Consider the following 23,449-nt stretch of genomic DNA (forward strand, 5'->3'; position numbering starts at 1 on the left):
AAAAGCCAAGAGGTTAAGTGTGCAGGTTAAAATGATTTTCCTTTCTCACTAAGACAAAAGCACTCTGTAACACGAGACATACTCTACATTTAGTGAACAGAATTAAACTACAGTATTGCCTGTGAATGCACCATGAAATTTGAGTTTGAATCCTGCCTCTACCATTTTCTGGCCATGTGATCATGATAAGCTGGACACCTTCCTTAACCTCAGTTTCCGTTTTCTCTCTGAAACAGGACGATGACACCTACTTTACAGGACTGCTGTGAAGATCAAATAAAACAGTGCCCGCCAAGCCTGGTCCTGGCGGATGGTGAGCTGCCCACCAGCGGCGGCTCTCGTTCCTGCGGTTATTACTATAATAGATCCCCCCGGGCCGCACCCTCTTTTTCTAGGCATCTCTTCAGGAGAGCCATCTTTGGATTTGTGATGGGTCTGGAAGAAAATCCTGGGCATTTAGTAAGAACACACCAACCCTTGAGACTTCTTCTAAGATGAGGTCAGTTGCGTGGGCAAAGGGTGAGGGACGTGGTAATCATGCGAGGGGAAGAATGCCCCCTGGACCTGGACCTGGACCTGGCCCAGGCCACAGGCTGGGATTCTGCAGAGGCTCTAACTCGGGCCACTCAGCTGTCGGCTGCCCGGAGGAATCTGCTTTGTTATGGCTTTCAGGACAGGCTGATGTTGTCTTTTTCCGCACAGCATATACAGGGTAATTGGTAAGTACTTTCTGGTGTTTTCCTAGAAACAGGAGTGCACATTTGTCTTGCAAAGGCTGTGCATATTTCAGATGACTGATAAGAGCGCACTGGGTCTGTCCTCGGCCTTGTACTTGCTGTACTTATTATTTGTTCCTGGAGCTCACTGAAGCAAAACACTCCTCTCTAGACAGATCTAAAAGAGAGGAGAAGGCTTACACATTGAATCAGCACTTCAGAAACAGGAACTAACAGTAAGCAGCATAGAGATTTACTTACAAGGGAAGAAAGTGCCGTGGTGGGCAAGTCACGTTGGAAATATGGACAGAAACAACCCCAGAAACTTGTGACAGGCCATGCAATGGGCCATGCACAGCTAGGAAAACTGAAAAGTGCTCCCGAATCCAGGTCAGCACTCAGTTCATCAGGCTGTGACATCCGAAGGACAGCCCCATACCTTGGTGAGGTTTAATGTGTGCTGGAAAGACAAAAATCCAGCAATAATTTTACAAAAGTTCAGTTACAAAGACGTCTTCAGTACTATTAACTGTACTCTCTAAGGGTAATACAAAGAGACTTTATAGAAGTTTCAACGATCTGCACTAAGGGAAAGAGTAAAAAACCCATTGTGTTTATATCACACACTCACATACCCTGTCAGTCTCAATTCTTCCTTCAAGACGCAGGCTTACAGTTGGCTACTCAGAGCCCAACTATCGATTGAAAGTGGGGAAGGCAGTATAGGGGCCACTGCTAACCCATCAGCAGAGAAGCTGGACGACTGCTGCCGAGAGGATGCCGGTAACCTCTGTAGGCAGGGGGGCTGGGGGAAGGAGCTTGGCGTGCCTCTCCAGGTAGCAGAGCTCTGTTCTTATCTCCTTGCCTAGCAAAACACCTGCTGTCATTCCAACAACTGCCTACACAGGCTATTAAAGTATCCTTTCCCCAAGGCAGTCCTGCTGACCTCTCTGTCAGGCTACATGGTAGAAGCCCAAAGGCTCTCCAAGAGGAATATGGCAGGGTCTGCTTCCTCACCACTTTCAATGTAAGGTTTGATTCAGACTCGTCTCAACACATCTTCCCCAATCAACCGGGAGGCCTGCAGGCCCAAATTCAGTATATATCCCAAATCTGACTATTTCTCCATCTCCATCATAACTAACAAAGGATCCCTGGATTTGTAACATATTATTACAGTAGCCTCATAATTTGTTCTCTTTCCTTCCATCCTTGTCCACTCTCCTCATGGTAATGAGAATGGCCCTTTCAAAAGATAAGTTACATCGGCTGGGCACAGTGGCTCACGCCTGTAATCCCAGCACTTTGGGAGGCCGAGGCGGATGGATCACAAGGTCAGGAGATCAAGATCATCCTGGCTAACACGGTGAAACCCCGTCTCTACTAAAAATACAAAAAATTAGCTGGGGGGGGGTGGTGGCGGGCGCCTGTAGTCCCAGCTACTCAGGAGGCTGAGGCAGGAGAATGACATGAACCCAGGAGGCGGAGCTTGCAGTGAGCTGAGATCATGCCACTGCACCCCAGCCTGGGCGACAGAGCAAGACTCTGTCTCAAAAAAAAAAAGGTAAGTTACTCAAGTCAGTCATCTGCTCAAAACACATTTGCTTTCCATCCCAGGTGGATAAACATGTTATTTACTGCTTGGCTCCCATGTGGACTGGAAGCTCCAGGAGAAGGGGAATTTGTTTCCTTCACTGCATTCCTGGGATGGAGAACAGTGTCTGGTTTATGGTAGAGCAGCAGTCAGGATAAGCTGAATAAACGAGTGAGTGCCTGGTGGCTGGCAGACGGTATAAGGGCCATTAATTGAGCTAAACAGGAAGGCCAGTATGCAAGCTTTGGTGGAGAGTTTGAAGACTAGGGATTTTGAGCCCTGAAAGCAAAATCAACATTGAGGCAAAATAGGAAGCAGCTAGAACCCCATCTTCCTAACAGAAACGTCAAGGCTGTCTCTGCCTGCCCCACTGATCAAAACACAGAAAGGGACCTGATGGCAACATCCTGAAGCGGACACTGATGACAGGACTTTCCCTTACATGAAGCAGGATTTTCATCAGTACTCAAAGCTGAGGGAAAACATGCTACCAGGCAGGAGAAAACTTGCTAAAGTCCTAAATGCCTCTGGTGGATCCAAGGAAGCCAGAGAAGCCGAGGAAAGGCGGCTTGTTTCTGGACCCGAGCTCTTAAAAATTTAATCTCATGACAGCTCCAGAATAGTTGAGAATGGGAGTAAAGGGCTCCCCTTGTTGATCTTCTCACACGATCAAACAGCTTTCTAGTGTGAACAGTAAGTTCCTGACTCAGTGGACTCCCTCAGAGCCTTACCCAGGTTTCAGTGATCCAACCTCACCCCCACTCCCAATACATTATTTTTTAACCTGCAAACTGCAAACCCACCAAAACATCAGAGAATACAAAAGCAGAGTGGCTCCCCTGAGGATACACACTGACTACTGTTATGTTTCTTTTCTTGACTGTCTTCACAACAGGCCACAAACTATCTTCCCATTTCCAGGGTTCTTGCCTTTTGATCAAACAATATCAAGGGCAAAGTTGGATTCAGTGCTCAACACTGCTGACTAGGGGAGCTCACTGTGGCATTCAAGGCTAATTTTTCACATCAACATGGAAGAAAAGACAGATGAGTTCAATTTTACCCTAAAAGGAAACATCTTCTGTTACAGTCTTATGAATACAAGGACTTCCAGAAGGCATACTCTTCCTAGAAGCAGAAAGCTGGATTAAAGGAATTTTCCCCCCACTCCCCTATCACCTCATCAATGTCAGTGCCTGAAAAACTCTTCTTTCTTCTCTAAAACTCAACTAAAAATTTACCTTCTCAGGTCCAAGTTGGTAGGCTGTGGGTAGGGGGAGAGTATTTGAAGTCACTGCATATGAACAAATTTAGTTCCAATCTTAAAGAATTACTAAAATAATGTAAAAAGCTAACAGTAAGCTAGTGTTTTCAAACCTTGTAAGCCAGCAAAAAGTTTAAAGTGAAGTTCTTCAGCCCAGGCCACTGTGTGACGACGCTGTTTTCTTCATCTGTTGATGCGACACTGTACATTCAAGTAGGCCTTTAAAACGAGTATGACCATGTAACAGTAATCCTACATTTGTTCATGCTCAGTGACAGTGTGTCCATTTTTAAGTGACTTTCCTGTATGTTCCAGTGAGCCTATGAGCACCTGGAGGGAAAGGACTCTAGTCTTTTTTTTTTTTTTTTTTTTTTTTGAGATGGAGTCTTGCTCTGTCACCCAGGCTGGAGTGCAATGGTGCAATCTTGGCTCACTGCAAGCTCTGCCTCCCGGGTTCATGCCATTCTCCTGCCTCGGCCTCCCGAGTAGCTGGGATTAGAGGCGCCCGCCACCACGCCTGGCTAATTTTTTATATTTTTAGTAGAGACGGGGTTTCACCGTGTTAGCCAGGATGGTCTCCTGACCTGGTGATCCACCCGCCTCGGCTTCCCAAAGTGCTGGCATTACAGGCGTTGAGCCACCGCACCTGGCCAGTCCTTTTTTTTTTTTTATAAGTGGTCTTTAGGACTGGGCTTATTATCCTCAGTTCAAGGCCCACTCTCATCATTGGGCTCTCTTTATTTATTTGAAATAAACATCTGTGAAAGCAAAAAGCAAAAAAAAAACTCCATCACTCTATCGTGGACCACAAGTTCGTCTTCTGCCACCCCAAATCCCTGTTCCTCCTTTACCTAAGGCAGCCGCTGTTCTGAATCTTGTGTTTCTCATTCCTGTGCTTTTCTTTTTTTATGTAGTCTTACCACATTTCAAAGGATGCTCCAGTACCTTCTTGTTATGTTTTGGGTTTAGTTTTGGGCTTTTGTAAAAGGATGTCGCTGTCACATTGCTAAGATTCAGGCATTCTTTTGTGTGTAGCTATGATTAATTCACCATGTCTCTGCTTTATTCATATTCCATTGTATGACTATCCCATGACATATCCATCTTCCTGTTGATGGCACATGGGTTTCTTCCAGGTTCTGCTATTACAAATGATGCTATTATGAACATTCCTGTACGTGTTTCCTGGTGAACTTTGAGAATCTATCTAGGGGGAATTTGCTGGCTCACAAGATATAAACGTTCACTTAACAAGATAATCCAAACTGTGTTCTAAGTGGCTGAACCATTTTTACACTCCTGCCAATGAGGCATTTAAGAGGCCCTAGCAATCTATATCCAACACTTGGTATTGTCTAGGACAGCACTGTCCAATACATAGCCACTGACCACATGTGGCTACTGAGCATGTGAAATGTGGCCAGTGTAACTAAAGGACTGAATTTTAAATTTAAATTGTATTTTGGATAGCACTGGTCTAGACTCTTGAATCTTTGCTGCTTGAATGGATATTAAATGTCTTCTTATTGTTTTTTCATTCCCATCTTCTCCTTTCAGCCTATAGCCTACAGCATAGTGGTATCCAATAAATACATAAATTAATAAATTTTAAAAAGTGGAGTAGCTGCAGATCCTGCCACTGGCACTACAGCAGCAGATCAACGTCTAAACGACTCGGGCCCACCACTGTTAGGCCTGCGGCCCCCATGGTGGCTTTGTTCCTTTCCTCTGACCACCTCTGCTGCTACTTGGGCAGGGTCTTGTTACAATAATTCTGGGGACAAGGGATCACCGAACAAGAGGTGGCCAAAATCCACCCACTCACCTCTCCTTAGTCGACAGCATCTCTTATGAACCAACACTCAACCTAAGAGTCTGTTCAGCGCACATGCAGCAACTCTGCCTCCACAAACCTTTGTTTGGCCAAAGGTCTGCCATATATTTAATTGCTGCCAGCTGGAGCTTGTCGGCCATGTTAAGCCCTCAGCTGCTGCGGTTTATAAATTTCACAGTGTATAGAAAGAAGCAGTCCTTCCAGTCAACCAGCTAATCCAGAATGTCAGCACCAAACCAACTTGAGCTTTGAACTCCATGAAAATGTCAGGGAGTCTGCTGTACAGCATAGAGGACTCTTCCCCCAGGGAAGGGGCTGTGGATACAGTGGCTGATACACTGCAGATATCCTTCCAGTGAGGGCAATCAATACAGAGTGTGCCTGCATCTGGCCATTGCTATCTGACATACACCGGAGGCCCAAAACCAATGATCAGAGTAGTAACAACTCATGTCTTTTTTTAAAAAAATCAACAGTAAATCCAAACAAGGCGACACAGGGAGATCTAGCCAATTCCACTTGGTTGATCTTGCCTTTCAGCCTGAAAGTCAACAGTTAGCCAGGCATTAATTATTCGTAGCTTATACGATGAGTAACTATGTCATAGTTCTGTTAGTTAAGACAGGTGCTGTGCACACATACACATACCCCTATACAGCTTAATTTGGTTGAGAAGTCTGTCATGGCCAATGTCTATCAACAAAGTGATGTTCAAAAACAATCAGTAAGTGAGTAGAAAGTGTATGTCACACATGTGACGTTAGCATCATAGAATGTTTATTCAACTGATGGCTGCCATCTGCCTTAAGGGCTGCGTGATGGGTTGTGCTTGCATTCACTTTATGTATGTGTCCAGGGCTTTTGTTTTAATCAAGTATCTTACTGATATATACTGTGCTCGAGTGTGCACAATTAGACTGAGAACGAAGGTCAATCCAGACTACCTCTTCCAATACTGGTCACTGGTGACAACTACAAGACACCAGGGTTCTTGACCAAATGGCCTAATCAAACATTTGTCATTTCTCTAAGAGAAACCATGCAGTCTGTCTAAATAGTACTGTCTGCAGTGGAGTGGATGAATTGGTGAAAAACCCTCTGGTATCCACAGCAGTACAATGTCTGCAAGCCCAAGAAGCCCACCATGCCATGGGCTGCATCTATCTTGAACCTGTAGCTCCTACCATGCCATGGGCTGCATCTCTCTTGGACCTGTAGCTCCCACCATGCCATGGGCTGCATCTCTCTTGGACCTGTAGCTCCCACCATGCCGTGGGCTGCATCTATCTCCAACCTGTAGCTCCCACCGTGCCGTGGGCTGCATCTATCTTGGACCCCTAGCTCCCACCATGCAGTGGGCTGCATCTGTCTTGGACCTGTAGCTCCCACCAGGCCGTGGGCTGCATCTATCTCAGACCTGTAGCTCCCACCATGCCATGGGCTGCATCTATCTCGGATCTGTAGCTCCCACCATGCCGTGGGCTGCATCTATCTCCACCCTGTAGCTCCCACTATGCCGTGGGCTGCATCTGTCTCGGACCCCTAGCTCCCACCAGGCCGTGGGCTGCATCTATCTCAGACCTGTAGCTCCCACCAGGCCGTGGGCTGCATCTATCTCAGACCTGTAGCTCCCACCATGCCATGGGCTGCATCTATCTCGGATCTGTAGCTCCCACCATGCCGTGGGCTGCATCTATCTCCAACCTGTAGCTCCCACTATGCTGTGGGCTGCATCTATCTCGGACCCCTAGCTCCCACCATGCAGTGGGCTGCATCTGTCTTGGACCTGTAGCTCCCACCAGGCCGTGGGCTGCATCTATCTCAGATCTGTAGCTCCCACCATGCCATGGGCTGCATCTATCTCGGATCTGTAGCTCCCACCATGCCATGGGCTGCATCTATCTCCAACCTGTAGCTCCCATCATGCCACAGGCTGCAACTACCTCTGACTTGTAGCTCCCTCCTCTTGGCCACATGCATCTACTTCTAAAGACGAAGTGGAAAAGCATTTCTTCTCCATAAACAGATTTTACTCCTTTCAGTGCAAACCGTAATCAGAGAAGACTCTACTAGAGGATGAAAATTTCTAAAGTTTGCCTCTGTTTACATGAGAAATTCTTCCCCATAGTTTCAAGAGAAAGAGAAATACACCTTCTAGAACCCACTCAAAGATAGTATTCAATCCGTAGGTTGGGATAATTTGGATTTGGGACACATGGAAAATAGGTTGGGCAGAAAGAAACCCTATGCTAGTAGAGATTGGTTCTTAAATGGAATTACTGACTGAGGATCCAAACTAGGGTAGCCAGAAAAATGAGCCTACTTAGAGCCCTGCGAATGGTTTGTGCCTGCCTCCTCCAGTCCCCTATTCAACCAATCTTTCCCAAATGATCATATGCAGAGGCCAGCACTAGGTCCTGAAGAAGACTGGGATGAATTAAGTATCCAGGGAGCTTACGGCAATCCAGTGGAGGAGATGAACAGAAACGGCAACAAGAACACAGCAGGGAAGCACTAGGAGAGACAGGGAGCACTAGAGTAGGCAGCATAATATAATGGCTGAGAGGATCGGCTCTGGAGCCAGCCTGCCCAGTGGGTTTGAATCCCAGCTCCACCACTTACGAACTGTAACCACAGGCAAATTATGTGACTTCTTGGAGCGATGGTTTTCTCATCTATAAAATGGGGGTAATGATGGGTTGTTGTGAGGAGCAGATAAGTCAATATATGTACAGTGCTTAGAATAGAGCCTAGTACATAATAGGCACTCGATAAAATGCTACCTATTCTTTTTATTAGTGTATTATTTAGAGTGTCATGGGTGCACACGAGGAACCCTAGTTGAGGTGTCTGTGATCTAAGATGGGCTAGGGTGCAACATCCAACCTCTTGTACTTAGTTTTCCTACTGCGGAGGCTCACTGCTTCAAACTGAAGTATTTTCCTTTCCCCTTTGCTTTCTCGTTAACATTCTACTTACCTCTCCCTAGAGTTCTCAAGTCATACATGTATAACACACATAAAATCCCATGTTGTACTATTGCCATTGAAAATGTGAGAAAGATGTTGATTCAAGGAATCATTAGAAATTATATTAATATTGTTAAGTTTTTAGCAATTTGACATCCAGCAGCAGGGACGACATTTCCTGGGCTGGGTTTTCTCCCATCAGTGGGATTCACACCTGACTTGTTTATAGGGGTCAAGGCTTCCCATAATTTAACACATGTTTTGGGGACCCCATGACACTACAACTGTGACAGCTGGTAGGACTAATGCCAACAGATATGCCTATTGGGATTTAAACTCTAAGACAAAAATACTCCAGATTTTTTTTCTTAGTCAACTGCCTCAGGGGCGAGACTACCTGTTAATGGCTGAGTGGGGAGGGGCAGAGTTACTTTATAAAGAATTCCAAGAAAGTAGATCATGTTATAGTAAGAATGGAGCCTAAAAGGCTTGGATTTCTTAAAAGGCCATAATTTTTGCATGCATTCTGGGTTTGCTTTGCTTTTACAAAACAGTAGACAACCTATAAAGTGGTTTGCAACTTTCAACATCATAGAAGAACAAGGCGCTTTACAAATGTAAGCTTTCTTTGTGTTCTAAGTAGAACATTCTGAGTCAGAGAGTGTAGTGCTTTTTGGAATCTCTCAAGCCATTATCAAATTCCTTGCTAACCTGTCACCTCTAATGCCAATCCCAAGATATTTCACAAGAACCGAAATACACCATCTCTGGTAAGCTTTATTTTGTGGCTATTAAGTACACATGCTAATAATAACAAGCTGATTACATTAATAAACCACACATTTTCACTACTTCTTTTTTTTTTTTTGGTTCAAATGATTTTCCTGCCTTAGCCTCTGAAAGTGCTGGGATTGCAGGTGTGGGCCACCGTGTCCAGCCCAATATTTTCAGATTTATTTCTGGCAAATGATTACATAATCTCTTTCTTTTAGTGTTTATATTGTCTACCTTCTCCCAAAGTTGACCTCTTTTAAGAGAAGAGATGAAATTTAAGAACGAATTAGTATAAAGGAACAAACATAGACTGAAAAAAGACAAACACAGGCTGAAATCCCAGTCACTTATTAGCTGGGTGACACTGAAGAAGTTACTAGATTGTTCTTAGCCTCAGATTCCTCATCAATAGGTGAGAACTTAATACCTACTTGGTTGATAATGTTGAGATAAAATATGAAGAATGTGTAGCACAGTGCCTGGCACATAGTAGATACTTGTAAAAGTTAATCATCTCCCTCTTTCCTACCTTTATTCAGAATTATTGGGTGTCAAGTCCATTTAAAATACCAAAGTGCAAAACTGCAGTATTTAAAATTTTATCTTGATGGAGCACCCTGGGGGACAAGTTTTCCTGAACCTGTCTGAATGACTCATTAGGAGCACATCACATGTTGGGTACAGAGGTGTTTTCTGAAGAAATGAGTGCTTAAAACGTTTACTCACCTGACCCACTCCCATCCATATCCTATTGCCTGACAGAGCTTTTTAAAAAGAGCTACAGCGAATCAAACTAGCAGCTCAATGAATTATACCAGATATCAAATTCTCAGAATTGAAATTAATGAAGTTTTAGAAAAGTGCCATTAATAAAACTCACAGCAGGCGCTTTCAAAAAAAAATTTCAGGGGTAAAACACTTTCTGCAAATGAAGTTTGTAACACAATCTTAGTACGTACAACCGCTGACAATGAAGCTGCCTTGACTGAAGTGGGGAAGGTGTGTGTCCTAACTGTCACCTCTCCCCTGGGAAGCCCTGAAGCCCCCTCCCCCAGGGCCTCTTTCAATGACCAAAGCCAAGCAGATATGAGGATGCTCCAGCCCCCAGAGGGGACCTGCTTTGTGATTTGTTTGCTCTTTTTTTTTTTTGAGATGGAATCTCGTTCTGTCGCCCAGGCTGCAGTGTAGTGGTATGATCTTGGCTCACTGCAACCTCCGCCTCCTGGATTCAAGCAATTCTCCTGCCTCAGCCTCCCGAGTAGCTGGGATTACAGGTATACGGCACCATGCCCAGCTAATTTTTTTGTATTTTTAGTAGAGACGGGGTTTCACCATATTGGCCAGGCTGGTCTCGAACTCCTGACCTTGTGATCCACCCACCTCGGCCTCCCAAAGTGCTGGGGATTACAGGCATGAGCCATCGTGCCCGACCCAATTTGTTTGCTTTTTCAAGACCGCCTGTTCACTCAGCCTGGAGGTTTTAAATCTCCTTCTACTATCAAACAGAGACTACGGAGGAGGGTGAGGAGGAAATGAAAGGGGAACAGGAGCAGATGCTTCAAAAAGTGCTAGGGACACGGAAATTAAGAACTCAGGAGAATGAAAACTTATGCAATCACCACACTCATGTGTTTTTAAAGAGAATCTGTTTCAGGCCCTGCAGTTTGACTTCAGGTGGTAGAGGGAGAAATTGAGGCTCTTGGGAGGGTCTCAGGGGAGCCAGTGACATGCTCTCCTTCCAGTCACTCATCTCTTCCAGGGAGGGTGATTCCTCTGAACCCATGCCATGGCCTGGAAATGTAGGTGTTGAGAGAAGCCACGCGGAACCAGGGATTCTTGTCTCTTCTATGCATGGTCGCACCTCAGCACTCAGAACAGTGCTGCGTGCTGAGAGGGTGCTCAAGACATATGTGATAAAGGAGCAGACCAGAGCCACAAGACTGAGAACTGGGTGCAGGGAAGCCAGAGCTGCCACTTCCGAAGCCCAGAGGGTGAAGAAGCGGCAGTCCGCAGTGGACCTCCTCCTGCGAATCTGAGCCAGGGAAAGGCAGGGCGATGGTAACAACTCAAGAACTCAAGAACCCCTGCAGTATAGGAATGCTGATCATTCCAACGTGTGGGGGACACTAGAAGGTTACTGACCTGGGTCACGTTCACCCAGAGGGCAACTGGAGAGCTGCCTAGTGGCCTCCGGGGAAGTGCACCGTCTGCACTTTTCCAGGAAGGAAAAGAACAGTGGGGCTTGGAACCCTGGCCACTCCTCAGGGGCCTGGCTCCCTGTAGACAGTTGACACTCAGCACTTAAACAGCTCAGAACCGTCTGACCAAGGGATCAGGTCACTGCACTAGCTCACATTCCCCAGGAGAACTCTCTTCAAAGGATTTTTACAACACGGCTCTCATTATTTTGGACCCAAGTTTTAAGTTCTTTAGAACTAGACACAGGAAAGAAGCAACCAATCACCCACTCCTCCTCATCTTCCTCCCGACCAGCTGGTGCTTTTCATTGTTTGCCCTTAAATGTAACCTATGGCTGAGCTTTCTCAGAAGCCAGGGCCACCTCTAGCCAGATGTGCCCCTCTAGAAGCAAGAGATGGCACCTTCTCCTTGAACTTGTGTCAAACTGGCCTGGCTCATCATTCCAATGCCCTCAAGAGTATCTTGAATTTTGGGGCAAAAGAAGAGATTTCTTTGTTCCGCCTCTTGCCATAGCACCTGGGTATAAAGCCACAGCAGGCATGAGGCAAGAATATCCACGTGTCTGAGTGGGGACTGGGTTCAATGGTGTCCTTTCTCTGTGGACAGGAAGGAGGCAGGACGCGAGCTGGCAGCTTGGTAGTGCCCTTCAGTGCCTCTACAAGGGGTACATTTCTGCCTGGTGCTGCGACGGTCAACCTGGTAACAAAAGATTATTCTTTATTTGGTGATAAGGAGGTCAAGCTGCCTTTTAATTAAGTGCCGCCAGTGTTAACATGAATCGGACTGATTGTCATAGTCCATCAATCCTTGGCAAACTGGTTTGTTTGGTCTGGACAGCAAACAACATTCCACACTACTGGATTTTTTCTCCCAGATCCCCTGCGGGCCCACCCCGCCAACAACCTTTTTAAAAATTACAATCTGTTCTGATGTCTCAAGTTACATTCTGTAAATAATAAGCAACACTGATGAAATGCAAAAAGCTGAAAATTTGTAAAGCAGAAAGATCTGCAGTATGTCCCACATCTGTGTCACATTAAACATGCACTCAATGGATTTGCTGATTCCTGCCTACTCAGTACACAGGGTGATGCGGGCCAGAAGGGCTCTTTGTGCCATATGACACGGCAGGGCCAAGGGCCACCAAATGCAGGCAAGGAGGGCCAGGAGCTGGCAACCTAAGGTACAGATGCCAAGACCACCATGCAGACAACCCTGGGCTGGCTACCCTGCCTGTTTCAGTTTGCATGCATTGCAAGCTGGTGGGTCACTGCTACGGTCAGGTCAGGAGAGAACAGCCGCTCAGAACTCTCTTCACAGTCCTCAATGTTGCTGAAGCTGGGCCCATGTGGTTAAACTAAATAACATGTTTTAATGACAAAATGTCTCATTTGAAAGAGTTGGCTCCCCATACATTTAAATGACTACGAAAATAAAAATAGAATTGCAGTAAACCAGTTAAAGTCCATTTGGTTAAATGTTTAGAGGATACTAGAGGTGAGAGTTGCTATGCCATGCCAGACAAAATTTGATCCATCTTTTTTTATCCCAAGCATTTTACATACACAAAGACACACACACACACGTGTGTGTACACGTGCACATGCACTCATATTCCCATTTTTAAAAAATTGGCAGAACATAAGAGACGAACTGGCAAGTTTTAAACTTGTGGCATCACACTGAGTCCTTGAATGATTATGAGGCTCCATATTAGAAAAAAAAAAAAGATTCAGATTCAAAAAGGAGCATGTAACCCTCTGAGGACACTCCGTAAAAACACTCTGTGTTATCAACACCTCCTCAACCGCTCTTTTATCTGTACTTTCCCAGCAAACTTAGGTCAGAAGAAACCAGGATTGAGACTGCTGGGCCACCAAGGTCCATGCTATGTCTCTACAGCTGCACTGACTGAGTGCTGAATGTGTACTGGACACTCCAAGCCTCCCAAGATTCATATAAGGAAGTATCTTACTAGTATTTCATTTATGATGAGGAAGCTATGCCTGGCAAAGCCAAACTAGATCTTGGGTCTTTCTGACTCTCTTGATGTACTTGGTCAACTTACTGAATGGTGTGATTTTGATGAAAATCTCTTTAATACGTACTCTGAGTCCATCACTATGTGAGATATTCTGAACATCCTTGAGGCAATAACAACAAACTCACAATCCAATTGGGAGGATAAGATCTACATCCTTGAAGTGACTCTGTAGGAAACCTAGCCCATGTATCAACAATGAAAGAGTGAAGGAGGTAAGTGGGAGCGCTGGGGTGGTCCAGCACTATATGCTACAGAGGCTAGGACGGGCTTCCTGGGAAGGCCTGGCCCAAGCAGGGCCCTGCCTGAAGGCACAGCAGGATTTTTACTAATACAAGGATGTACGGCATCAGTACTAATTGGTCACATTTTACAACAGGAACTGGTGGAAAGAAATACTAAGAAATAGGAAGAAACAAAAATAAAAACCATTTAATAGGCCACGCCACATATAATCCAAAAACATCTGGCTGAAGCCTCATTCTTTTTTTTTTTTTTTTTTTTTTTTTGAGACGGAGTCCCGCTCTGTTGCCCAGCTGGAGTGCAGTGGCACCATCTCGGCTCACTGCAACCTCCGCATCCCGGGTTCAAGTGATTCTCCTGCCTCAGTCTCCTGAGTAGCTGGGATTACAGGTGTGCGCCACCACACCCAGGTAATTTTTGTATTTTTAGTAGAGACGGGGTTTCACCATGTTGGTCAGGCTGGTCTCGAACTCCTGACCTCGTGATCCGCCCACCTTGGCCTCCCAAAGTGCTGGGATTACAGGCATGAGCCACCATGCCTGGCTGAAGCCTCATTCTTAATGCCAAAGCGATTCCTAAAGAACTGTAGGCACAGTGATGGTCTTTTATAAAGTCATGATGCAGATTCTAATTTACAGGAACGGAATTCACCAAGAGACTGATATAAACTTTGTCAATATCTGGAAGAAAGACATGTACTTACATGGATGACAAACTGGCTAAATGACAACTGTTGGAAGGGTTAGACCAACACTGGATAAGAATTAAAAAAAACACACACACTAAAAAGACAAACTCTGACCTTAATGGGTTTAAAAGGACTGAAGCAAAGAATACGCAATGTAATTCACAAAAGAAAAATCCAAATGGCCAACTGAAATACGAAAAGATGTTTCAACACTTCTAATTCTCAAAGAAATGCAAGTAGTAACAAAGATACTCACTCTTTCAGATTGGCAAAGACTTAAAAGAGTAACAATGCCTGGTTCTGAGTACAGTATCTGGCACACTGCAGCTACTTCATAAAATTCTTGACTGAATTCTGAATGAATGAATAGCCAGAGCTGGTACACGGCTGGAGGAGTCAGTCCTCTCACACACTGTGGGTGGGAGTACAGATTGTTTCAACTCCCTAGAAGGCAATTTGCAATGTGTTTCAAAGCAGAAAATATATACACCCTTAAATCCAGCTATCATATTTTTAGGACTTTAGCCTAAGGAGAGAATTATTCAAGTAAGATGGGATATATGTAGAGGATGCTTATAATAGCAACAAATTCAAAACATCCATCAATGGCGGACTAGTTAAGTACCTTACGGAATATTTGTATTATAATATTATGTAAATGTTAAAATGATTTTTGGAATGGAAAGACGTTCTAGCGCCATTGTGGAGTGAAAAAGATTAGACATCAACATATGTACTCCCATTCATGTCAAATCATATATATATATATATACACACACACACACACACACACATACACACTAGTGTATATACACATATGTCCCCATAGAGATGTCTGGTGGGGTTACCATTATTAATCTCTTAGTGCTTGTCAATGCCCAGGGACAGTAAGTCCTTTTTATTTTCTTCTTTGAAGTGGGAATAATAGTACCCATCACATTCGTTTTGTAAGGATTAAAGAGATAATTCATGCAAGGCCTCTGGAGCAGTGTCTATACACTCTAAGAGATCATATATTGTATGTATTTTCAGAAGTTTACATTTGTACATTCTTTAACTTACATAATCAAACTATTTTTTTAAAAAAGATGATACAGAGAGCATTCAGGCACAAATGCCAAAATGTCTAATATGCATTTAAAATCAAAGCATGAAGAGTGCAAATTTCTACCATCATTTACCACATACAGCACAGGCTGGGTGCAGACTAGGAAAGAAGGCGTCAGAGTGGCCAGGCTTAGTCAGGAATGGCTTTCTTCTGGATAAGGGGAGGCTGGGTGGAGTTTCTCAAGAGTAAAGGGCCATCAGTTGACCATTACTATCTATGCTTCTTCTCCCAAGACTGGGAGGCAAAGCCCTGTACTATCCTAGCTGGTGGTGAACAGGGCCGTGAAAGTTGCTTTGTTAACCCAAGGGTCATCTGCAGGTCTCCTTCCTAGCCTGCCTGACTTACTTCTCCAGCATGGTCTTGCTTTCTGACCCTGAACAGCAGGAAGGCGGGCTTCTCTTGCTTGCAGTAACCAGCCAGCTTGGAGCAGCATGCTCTAACCAAGGAGCAGGAAGTGCTGGCTGGTCCCAAATGGACCCAGGCGCTCAGCACTCTCCCTAAAGTGCCATGAAGCAAGACACAGTTTGCAGATAGGGGTATTCAATGAACGGGCAAAAGCAAAAGCTCTCTGCCTCCTTGCTTGCCCGAAATTCCCTTCTGGCCAATACAGGGAGAGAGAACATCTGGAACTGGTTTTGAGGCTCCCCAGCTGCAGAGCCACTAGAGTGAAGGGGTTTACAGACTGTCCTTTCCGATTCTCATCAGGGTGAACTACAGCCTAGAAGACAAGCTGGTTCAGAGACCAAATCAACTTTGCTTTGAAATGTTCTCCTTTCCCCATCCCCCATGAAAGCAGTATTAATGATCCAGGTGGTGGGAAATCAAAAAATAAAAGAGAAGGACTTGGGGTCACCTCAGGTGCATTTCTGTGCCTTCATAAAAATCAGACACACCCCTTGGGTCAGAGTTGACACCAAACCTTCAGAGCACTTGTCCTTCTAGGAAACAAGAACCAACAACACTGAATCCATTTGAACTCCTGGACTGTGGGGCTTGCCTCTACAAGCCTGGAAATCGATATATACAAAATGTGTTAGAACTTGTTGGAAGCCAGTGAGGAAAGAGGCTAGACCCTTTCAGGTCGGGGAAGGGGTTGGGCATGGAGGGGAAACACCCATCTGGTGACACCTATGGCTCACACTCCACTATGTGCCTTTTCTACTTGGCCCCGTTGGGTACTGGGATGCGGACGTGCAAGCAGGACAAACTGATCAGCAGCAGGCCCTGGGCCCCTGCCTGGGCCTCCCCGTGCCTCTGGGAAAAGCAGGTGCAGCCAGGAGTTGGCCAATGCAGAGGCAACAGCACCACTTCCTATCATGCGCTTCTGAGCAACACAAAGCCTGTGCTCTAGACTTTCCTCCAACTGAGGGTTTGTTTCTCCCTCTGGACCTGGGGGCAAAAGGCAGACAGAGAGGGCAGGCGCCTGTGTCTTCCAAAGACCAAGTTCCTTGGGGTGGAGAGAAGCAAGCAGGCCTGGGGCAAACTGGAAGTTGACAAAGGAGAGTGAGTCACACAGAAGGCAGGAAATGAGTCTCCAGTTACTGCTCTTCATTGCTCCCTTTCCAAAGGATTGCTCAGATCCAAGAAGCTGAGGCCAGATTTCCTTCTGCATGTTACATAAAGCACTGGGAACCTTCTAGTTAGAGCCTCTTTGTCTTGAGATTTTTGCAGATAAGAATTTCCATAAATCCCAGTTAGTCAATCATCTGGCTACCTCATGGCATTTTTAGGTACGGTTAAACAGAACCAGAAAATTTCAAAAGAGCAGCAGAATTCCTTTATACAATTTAACCTTAAATACATGATGAGGAGAACCCTCAAACAGGTACTCCATTAAAAGTCAGCCAGTACCAACGTTTGCTGAACTTCAGGATTAGCAATCATGTAATGGAGTCCAGATCATAAGTTAGCTCTATCCTGGGACTCACTACCAGAGCCAATTTCTAGGTTTTTAAAGCACTTTGACCATGGAAGCATAACACAATCCAACAATCTCTGGGTTGGCCAGCCATTTAGTCTCTTCTCCTACCTCTAGAAAGCTTTCGTCCAGGATCCGCGGCACCCAAACAGAAGCTCTCCCTGGCCTCCAAAAGGAGATGGCTGTGACATACTGAGCACATGCTCCTGGGACAGTCTACTGCGGAGGCTTCTTGTACTGTGTACCAGCTGGAGTTCCCAGGTTGCCGCCTGGTGAATATGGTCTTGGCTGCCTGGCAGAGCAAAGATGGGCTGCAGCAGAGAAGGGTCACTGCTATTCTCTGACAAACTGGCACACTGTGAACTTGGAAGGCTGCAGTAGTTCATTATTTAGGGAGTGGAATGGGGTACACAGTGATGGACCGGGCACAGCACAGCTCCTGGGCACAAAGCTTAGTGACCTGCTTCTCTAGGCACTGGCACTAAAAGGCCAGGGTCTCCTCATGTTCAGGCCCACTGCTGTTTGGCCCAAAGAAGCCCTTGAACATGAGCCCTTCCAAGCTTCCCAGCTACAGTATATCCCTCACACTGTCTCTGTGTTAAGCTGGTGGGCTGAGGGAATTCAATACATACCCTTCATTCACATTGTGGGGTCCAAATTTTATAGTACCTCCCCTCCAAGTGAACCAGGGTCTTTGCACAAATCTTCTGGGCTATAGGCAGATATTCAGCTCCTACCCTTCATATCCAAGAATCGAAAGGAAGTAGACCTAACACTTGGTCAGATGCTTTGGATTGAAATCATGAGGTCTTTTGATGTGAGGGACCAAGAGATGGCCCAGAAGCAGCACAGACATTAGGAGCATGTACTCTGTGTTCAGTTGGCCAGGGTCCACATTCTGGTTCCCTTCCTTACTACCTTTGAGATCTTAGACAAGTTACGTATCCCCTGTGTGCCTCAACTTTCCCATCTGTACAATGGGGAAAGTATAGCATCCACCTCATAGGGTGGTTGTGAGGACTGAATACTAACGACAGCGATACCACGCAAGCTAGTCAACGTTTTGGATCAATTTCTGCAGCACTGTCATCCCGAGCAGGTGTCTGCCTAAGAGGCGTCGTCCATTGCAGAAAAGCAGCAATCTGGAAGTGACAGACACAGATTTCTTCCTGGACACCATGGACAAAGCACAGGCAGGTCCCGAGTTTGGCCAAAGAACGTGACTGGCTGATGGACAGGACTGAACTACCCCTTCACCCACTTTCTTCCTTTTGTCCTTTGAACACAGGCGGCCCTTTCTTTCTGACTATACTTATGCTAAATCCTTGTTTGTCTGCCCATTTCCTCAATGCAGTGCCCACTGTAAGAACCCAGGCCACTCCAGGCCTTGCTGTGACAATGTGCCTATTTCCACATGCCTTCCCTATTGAATGGACAGAGTTCCCATGGGGCCACCGGCCTCGGACAGTGAGAACTCTGGGCTCACAGGCCACTCCGTGGGGCGGCCTTCCACCTGCTCTGTTTTAGCACCTGGGCTTAGCTGTGGAAGGCCAGAAAGCAAGGCTATTAACAGCTTTCGAGGTGGTGGGGAAGGAAAACGGCATCATCCCAAGCTTGACAAGAGCGCTCCACGGCCGGCATCTGACCCACCTCTGCCACCGATGCGGCCTCCTTGGAGACAGGCAGGTTTCCTGTGGAGTCAGCCCTGTTTCCTCCAGCAACATTATACCGCAAACAGAGAGCTACTCTGAAGAAAGCACTAGGGTGTCCCGTTTCTGGCCGGGGGGAGGGAGGCAGACTGCTTTGCTTCTCCAGAGAGAAACATCACCGTGCCTTGACCCTCTCTAGACAGCGCTTCTTCCTCTCCCCAGTCCTGAAAAGCTGTTTGAAGAAAAGAAACGTGCAGGCTTTCCTTTATGACCTCAGATGGGCAAGTTCTGAATGGCAGCTGGGTCTATTACATGCAGTGTGAGAGGGTTAAACAGGACAGCCTCGACTCTTTATAAACTTTTGCCCTGTGGATATGCACTCACTGGCGGCAGTACAAGACTTGAGCTGTATTACACGCCTTAACGATATGGTTCAACTGTCGGTCAGGCTTGGGCCTGGCATTGGGCCAGACCGCAATCAATGGGACACAGAACCTCCCCCTTTCAGATCATCACGAAGGCTCATATTATCTCCTTTTCGTCGTGCTGGTTAAATTTATGGAGCAGAACCCTGAAGCCGCATTCCTCGGCCTGGGCCGGCCCACGCGGCACTCCCTCCCTTTGTTCGGTACTGTAAGCCAGCCGTGCTTCGGAGGACTGCAGGGTTGTTAGTTCAGGCACTGACTGTTTGCTCATGACTGAAGTGAAAAGAGTTCAGGGGAAGGGCAAAAGGACAGCCCAAGTGTAAAACCCCATCCCAGCAGGCCCTGGGCCCCTATATATAGGCCCCGAGCTGCTCCTGAATGTCACATTTCACTTTGTTCTCACAAAAGCAAAATCTTTAGTCTGATCCCTGACAAACCTTCCATAAAACAGCTGCTGAGTCCTCCTACAGTGCACCCCCACTTGAACTCCTGGATTTTCTGGGGTGCCATGGGAGGCAAGCTTGCCCTTAATACAACCACACTAAAAGGAGACAGATTTCTATAGCTGTCTGCTAGTCCTCCCAGGTTCCACAGGAGATGGGAATGCCAACCCCGGTTACTAGCCGGTCTTATTTTTAATGTAGAAAAAAAAATAAACTTATTTTTTGGTCTTTGGCTATAGGGGAGGGACACATGAGTGCGGTATGTGAATGCATGTGTGTGTGCATGGGATGGAAGTGCTCATAGGGGTTTTAGTCTTATGGAATCAAATAGGAGAAGGTCCCAGGCATTAGACCTGCCGAATCTATCCATGTGTTCTCATTAGTACTCTGATTAGCATCCAAAGTGTTAAACAAGCAGCTCACATGGGCAGGACTTCATTTCAGTTTTAGAGTTTAGCCCAAGAGGAGGGCTTTCCTGGAATGTTCTAGAGTGGCACATTTACAGCTCACTACAGAGGACGCCACTGGAGGGCTGGAAAGGCAGGTCATCACGGAGGTGAATCCAGGCTCTCCAAGTGATTAACTGTGAGTCTATGGTTTGTCACATCGAGCTGTTGTGTATTAGTGGTTCCACCTGTAAAATGAGGCCACTGGGTTGAATTTTGGAAGTCTGAAATGATTACTAGAACTCTTCTAACGAAGGCCCAAGCAAAATAGAGAAAGAAAGAGTAGGAGGAACATAGAGAAAAAATCCAAAACCAAAAACAAACCAAAGGTATAAAAGGAGTAGGTGGGAAAAATGGCCTCTGAGGGGTGAGCCACTGCTGACTTGATATGTGTTTTTCTGGTCAGTTTTGTTTTCACCCATCTTGATACAATACTAAGAGTTGGGCCCAAGCTTGTTAACAATAAAAACAGAAATCCCACACTAGCAACTACATGCCCACTGGCACTTTCCAATCCCGGGTAGAGGCAGACTTCTTTGATGGGGTTTAGTGAAGCCAATGGTCTGTTTCAAATCAGACCCTAGTTCCATCTGAAGGTGAAAAGTCATGCTTCCTCATTCAAAGTAAGCCATGTATTTCTGAATAGAAACTGTAAATATACTCTTGGATTTTCCTCACAAGGTTTCCTTGTCTACTGTATTTGAAGCTGGTAAGTGAATTTGCCATTCCAAATCTTAATTTAAAGCCCCTTTTGGTGGTGGGGGCGGGGTAGAGAGGAGGTGCCATGGATGACAGAAAACCATCTCTTGTTATATCCCTCTTGTCTATGCTTTTGTATACTATTTCTTCTGGTTTGTTTAAAATATAGTATTATAGAGAACCATTTAAGCTGGGAAATAAAAGGCAAGAAAGAGGTAGGCTAATTTAGGAAATTTTCAAGAAAAATGTGTAATCCAGTCAATCTGTCTCCAGTTATTCATATACATGTTCAGGGTTCAAGTAAGTCTTTAGTCATAATATCCCACATCTCCCAGGACAGAATCTACAAAGCACTTGCACTCACATGATCACACAGGTTACATTAATACACGTAAATGAATCCAGTCTCCATTAGGCGTCGAGTGTGTAACACGAGGACTCCTGAAGGCCTACTCTGGCCCATCATGAGCCCAGATGCATCAAGAGTCTCTGATATATTAAAATTTGGAAAGCTGGACCTACCCCTGAGAATCAGACTTTATTATGGGCCAAGACAGACTGAGAACTTATAAACTCAATGCCCCTGCTTCCTGTGGACTTTTTCTATCTCAGGATCACTTTTATGACAATATTCCAGGAACATGCAATTCTACGTAAATAAACTGGCCAAACTCTGAAAATGCAGGAACACAAGTTGCTTACAAATGAGATGTAGAAACCAGGACAAGAAGAGCTGCCATAGCAGACTCACGGGTATGCATGCTTCTCTCCTGTACATTCTGTGGTTTGCCTGTTCCACGAGCTACGTGACACTGCTATTTACTCTAGCACTGTGGCCAAGGCTAAGAAGTACTCATCTAATATGGGTTTGGGAACTAAAAGGAAATATGCTTTGGAATTTACTTTTTCACACCCACACACCATTCTTGTACAAAATGCCTCTGTCAAGATTTGTTTTGGTTTTGTTTTGTTTTTTAAACATTGATTTCTTGGACATCAACTAAAAGAAACTGAACATTCAAGTACCTCTACGATGACTGAGCATGCGGGAAGTGGTTGATTTACAACAGGTTCCCTGGACATTTGATTTGATGTATGCTGTCCTGACACACTCCACCCATGTGATCAAGCCTGCTATGTATGTCTGGGGCCACTTTGTAGTTTTCCTAGAGGTGAAATCAGAGGGAGGGCTGAAGTGGTGACAAGGCCAAATTGGCTACAGACTCAATCCCTTGTGGGGATGAGATGTAACTAACTTAAATGGTGCTAAGTCCAGCTGGGGATTAGGCTAGGGCCACAACCTGCTAAAGAATACTTTAGGTACACTACAGCTGCAGATTAACCTAGTGCTTTTTTATTTTTAGAATACATTATCGGGCTGCCATATATTCTTGCATGGGCTTTTTCTTTATTCTAATATCCAGCTTCCTCCCTGATGGCACAGCCAGCCCTAGGAAGGGAGCTTCCTCTGTGCCACTCCTCCAGGAAGTTACACAACTAGTTATTCACCTCAGCCATGCAGACATGACCAGGGCAAGGATGACCCTCTCCCCCTTTGTATGGGGGAGAACGACCTGAGGTGGGGATATAAAGCTGTCTGCACAAGGTCACGAAGCACAGTAGCGTCAGAGCTGGAGTCAGGGTTCTGCTCTTGTGATTTGCAATCCTGTTCTCTTGCCAAGGGGCCAAGCTGCTTCCAGTACCCAAAGGGAACATCCAATAGCTTATTTTGATCACAGAGAGTTGAGTCAAGAAGGAACTGATCCTATGCTGACACACTGAATGAATGTGAACTGCTGCCACTTCCGCACAATACATCAGGATGAGGCTCCATGCTACTCTGTCAGCTCCACCACTGCCTTTTGGGAAAAAGAATAAAATCCCATGAATCTCTCTAAAACTTTAAAAAAAAAAAAATCTGCATTAGTATATTGGGCTTTAATAGGGTTTAAAAAAAATCTGTCACTACAGTGCGTTGCACTTATCATATGTTCTAAGAAGAGCCCAAGTCGCAAATGAATTGCCTGTGGCCTGAATGCTATTCCCCCAAGAGCTACCTCCCTTGCCTAAAGGATACCCAGAATTTCCTAGGAGGCTCAAAAGGCAACAGTTAAATTTCAGGAATTAGGACAAATGGGAGGATGAAGTTTGAAATGAAATTTGAAATGAAGTTTGAAATGAAATTTGAAATGAAGTTTGAAATGAATTACAAATTATAATCTAGAGAATGTTCATTTTCAAAGGCTCAAGGCATTACGATAATCCAGTTATCGATCTTGTATTTTCATTATGCAGAAATCGTGAAATAAAAGGTGCATGATGAAAGCAGTGTTTGAAAGGGCCCATCATACTTAGCTAGAAATGAAAGAAATAGTTTTTCCTCTTAAACGCTTAGCCCTGAACTTTTTTTTTTTTTTAACAGACCTAGGGGACCCCGAC

The 23,449-nt window shown here is 45.4% G+C and overlaps 1 protein-coding gene across 5 annotated transcripts in view; it reads right to left on the reverse strand.

Annotated features, from left to right (window-relative positions):
- Nucleotides 1–23,449, reverse strand: part of VPS13D (vacuolar protein sorting 13 homolog D) — a 282,547-nt gene that overhangs the window by 14,548 nt on the left and 244,550 nt on the right. The window lies entirely within an intron of this gene.

This window comes from Pongo pygmaeus, chromosome 1 (genome assembly GCF_028885625.2).
Source record: "Pongo pygmaeus isolate AG05252 chromosome 1, NHGRI_mPonPyg2-v2.0_pri, whole genome shotgun sequence".
Taxonomy (NCBI): Eukaryota; Metazoa; Chordata; class Mammalia; order Primates; family Hominidae; genus Pongo; species Pongo pygmaeus.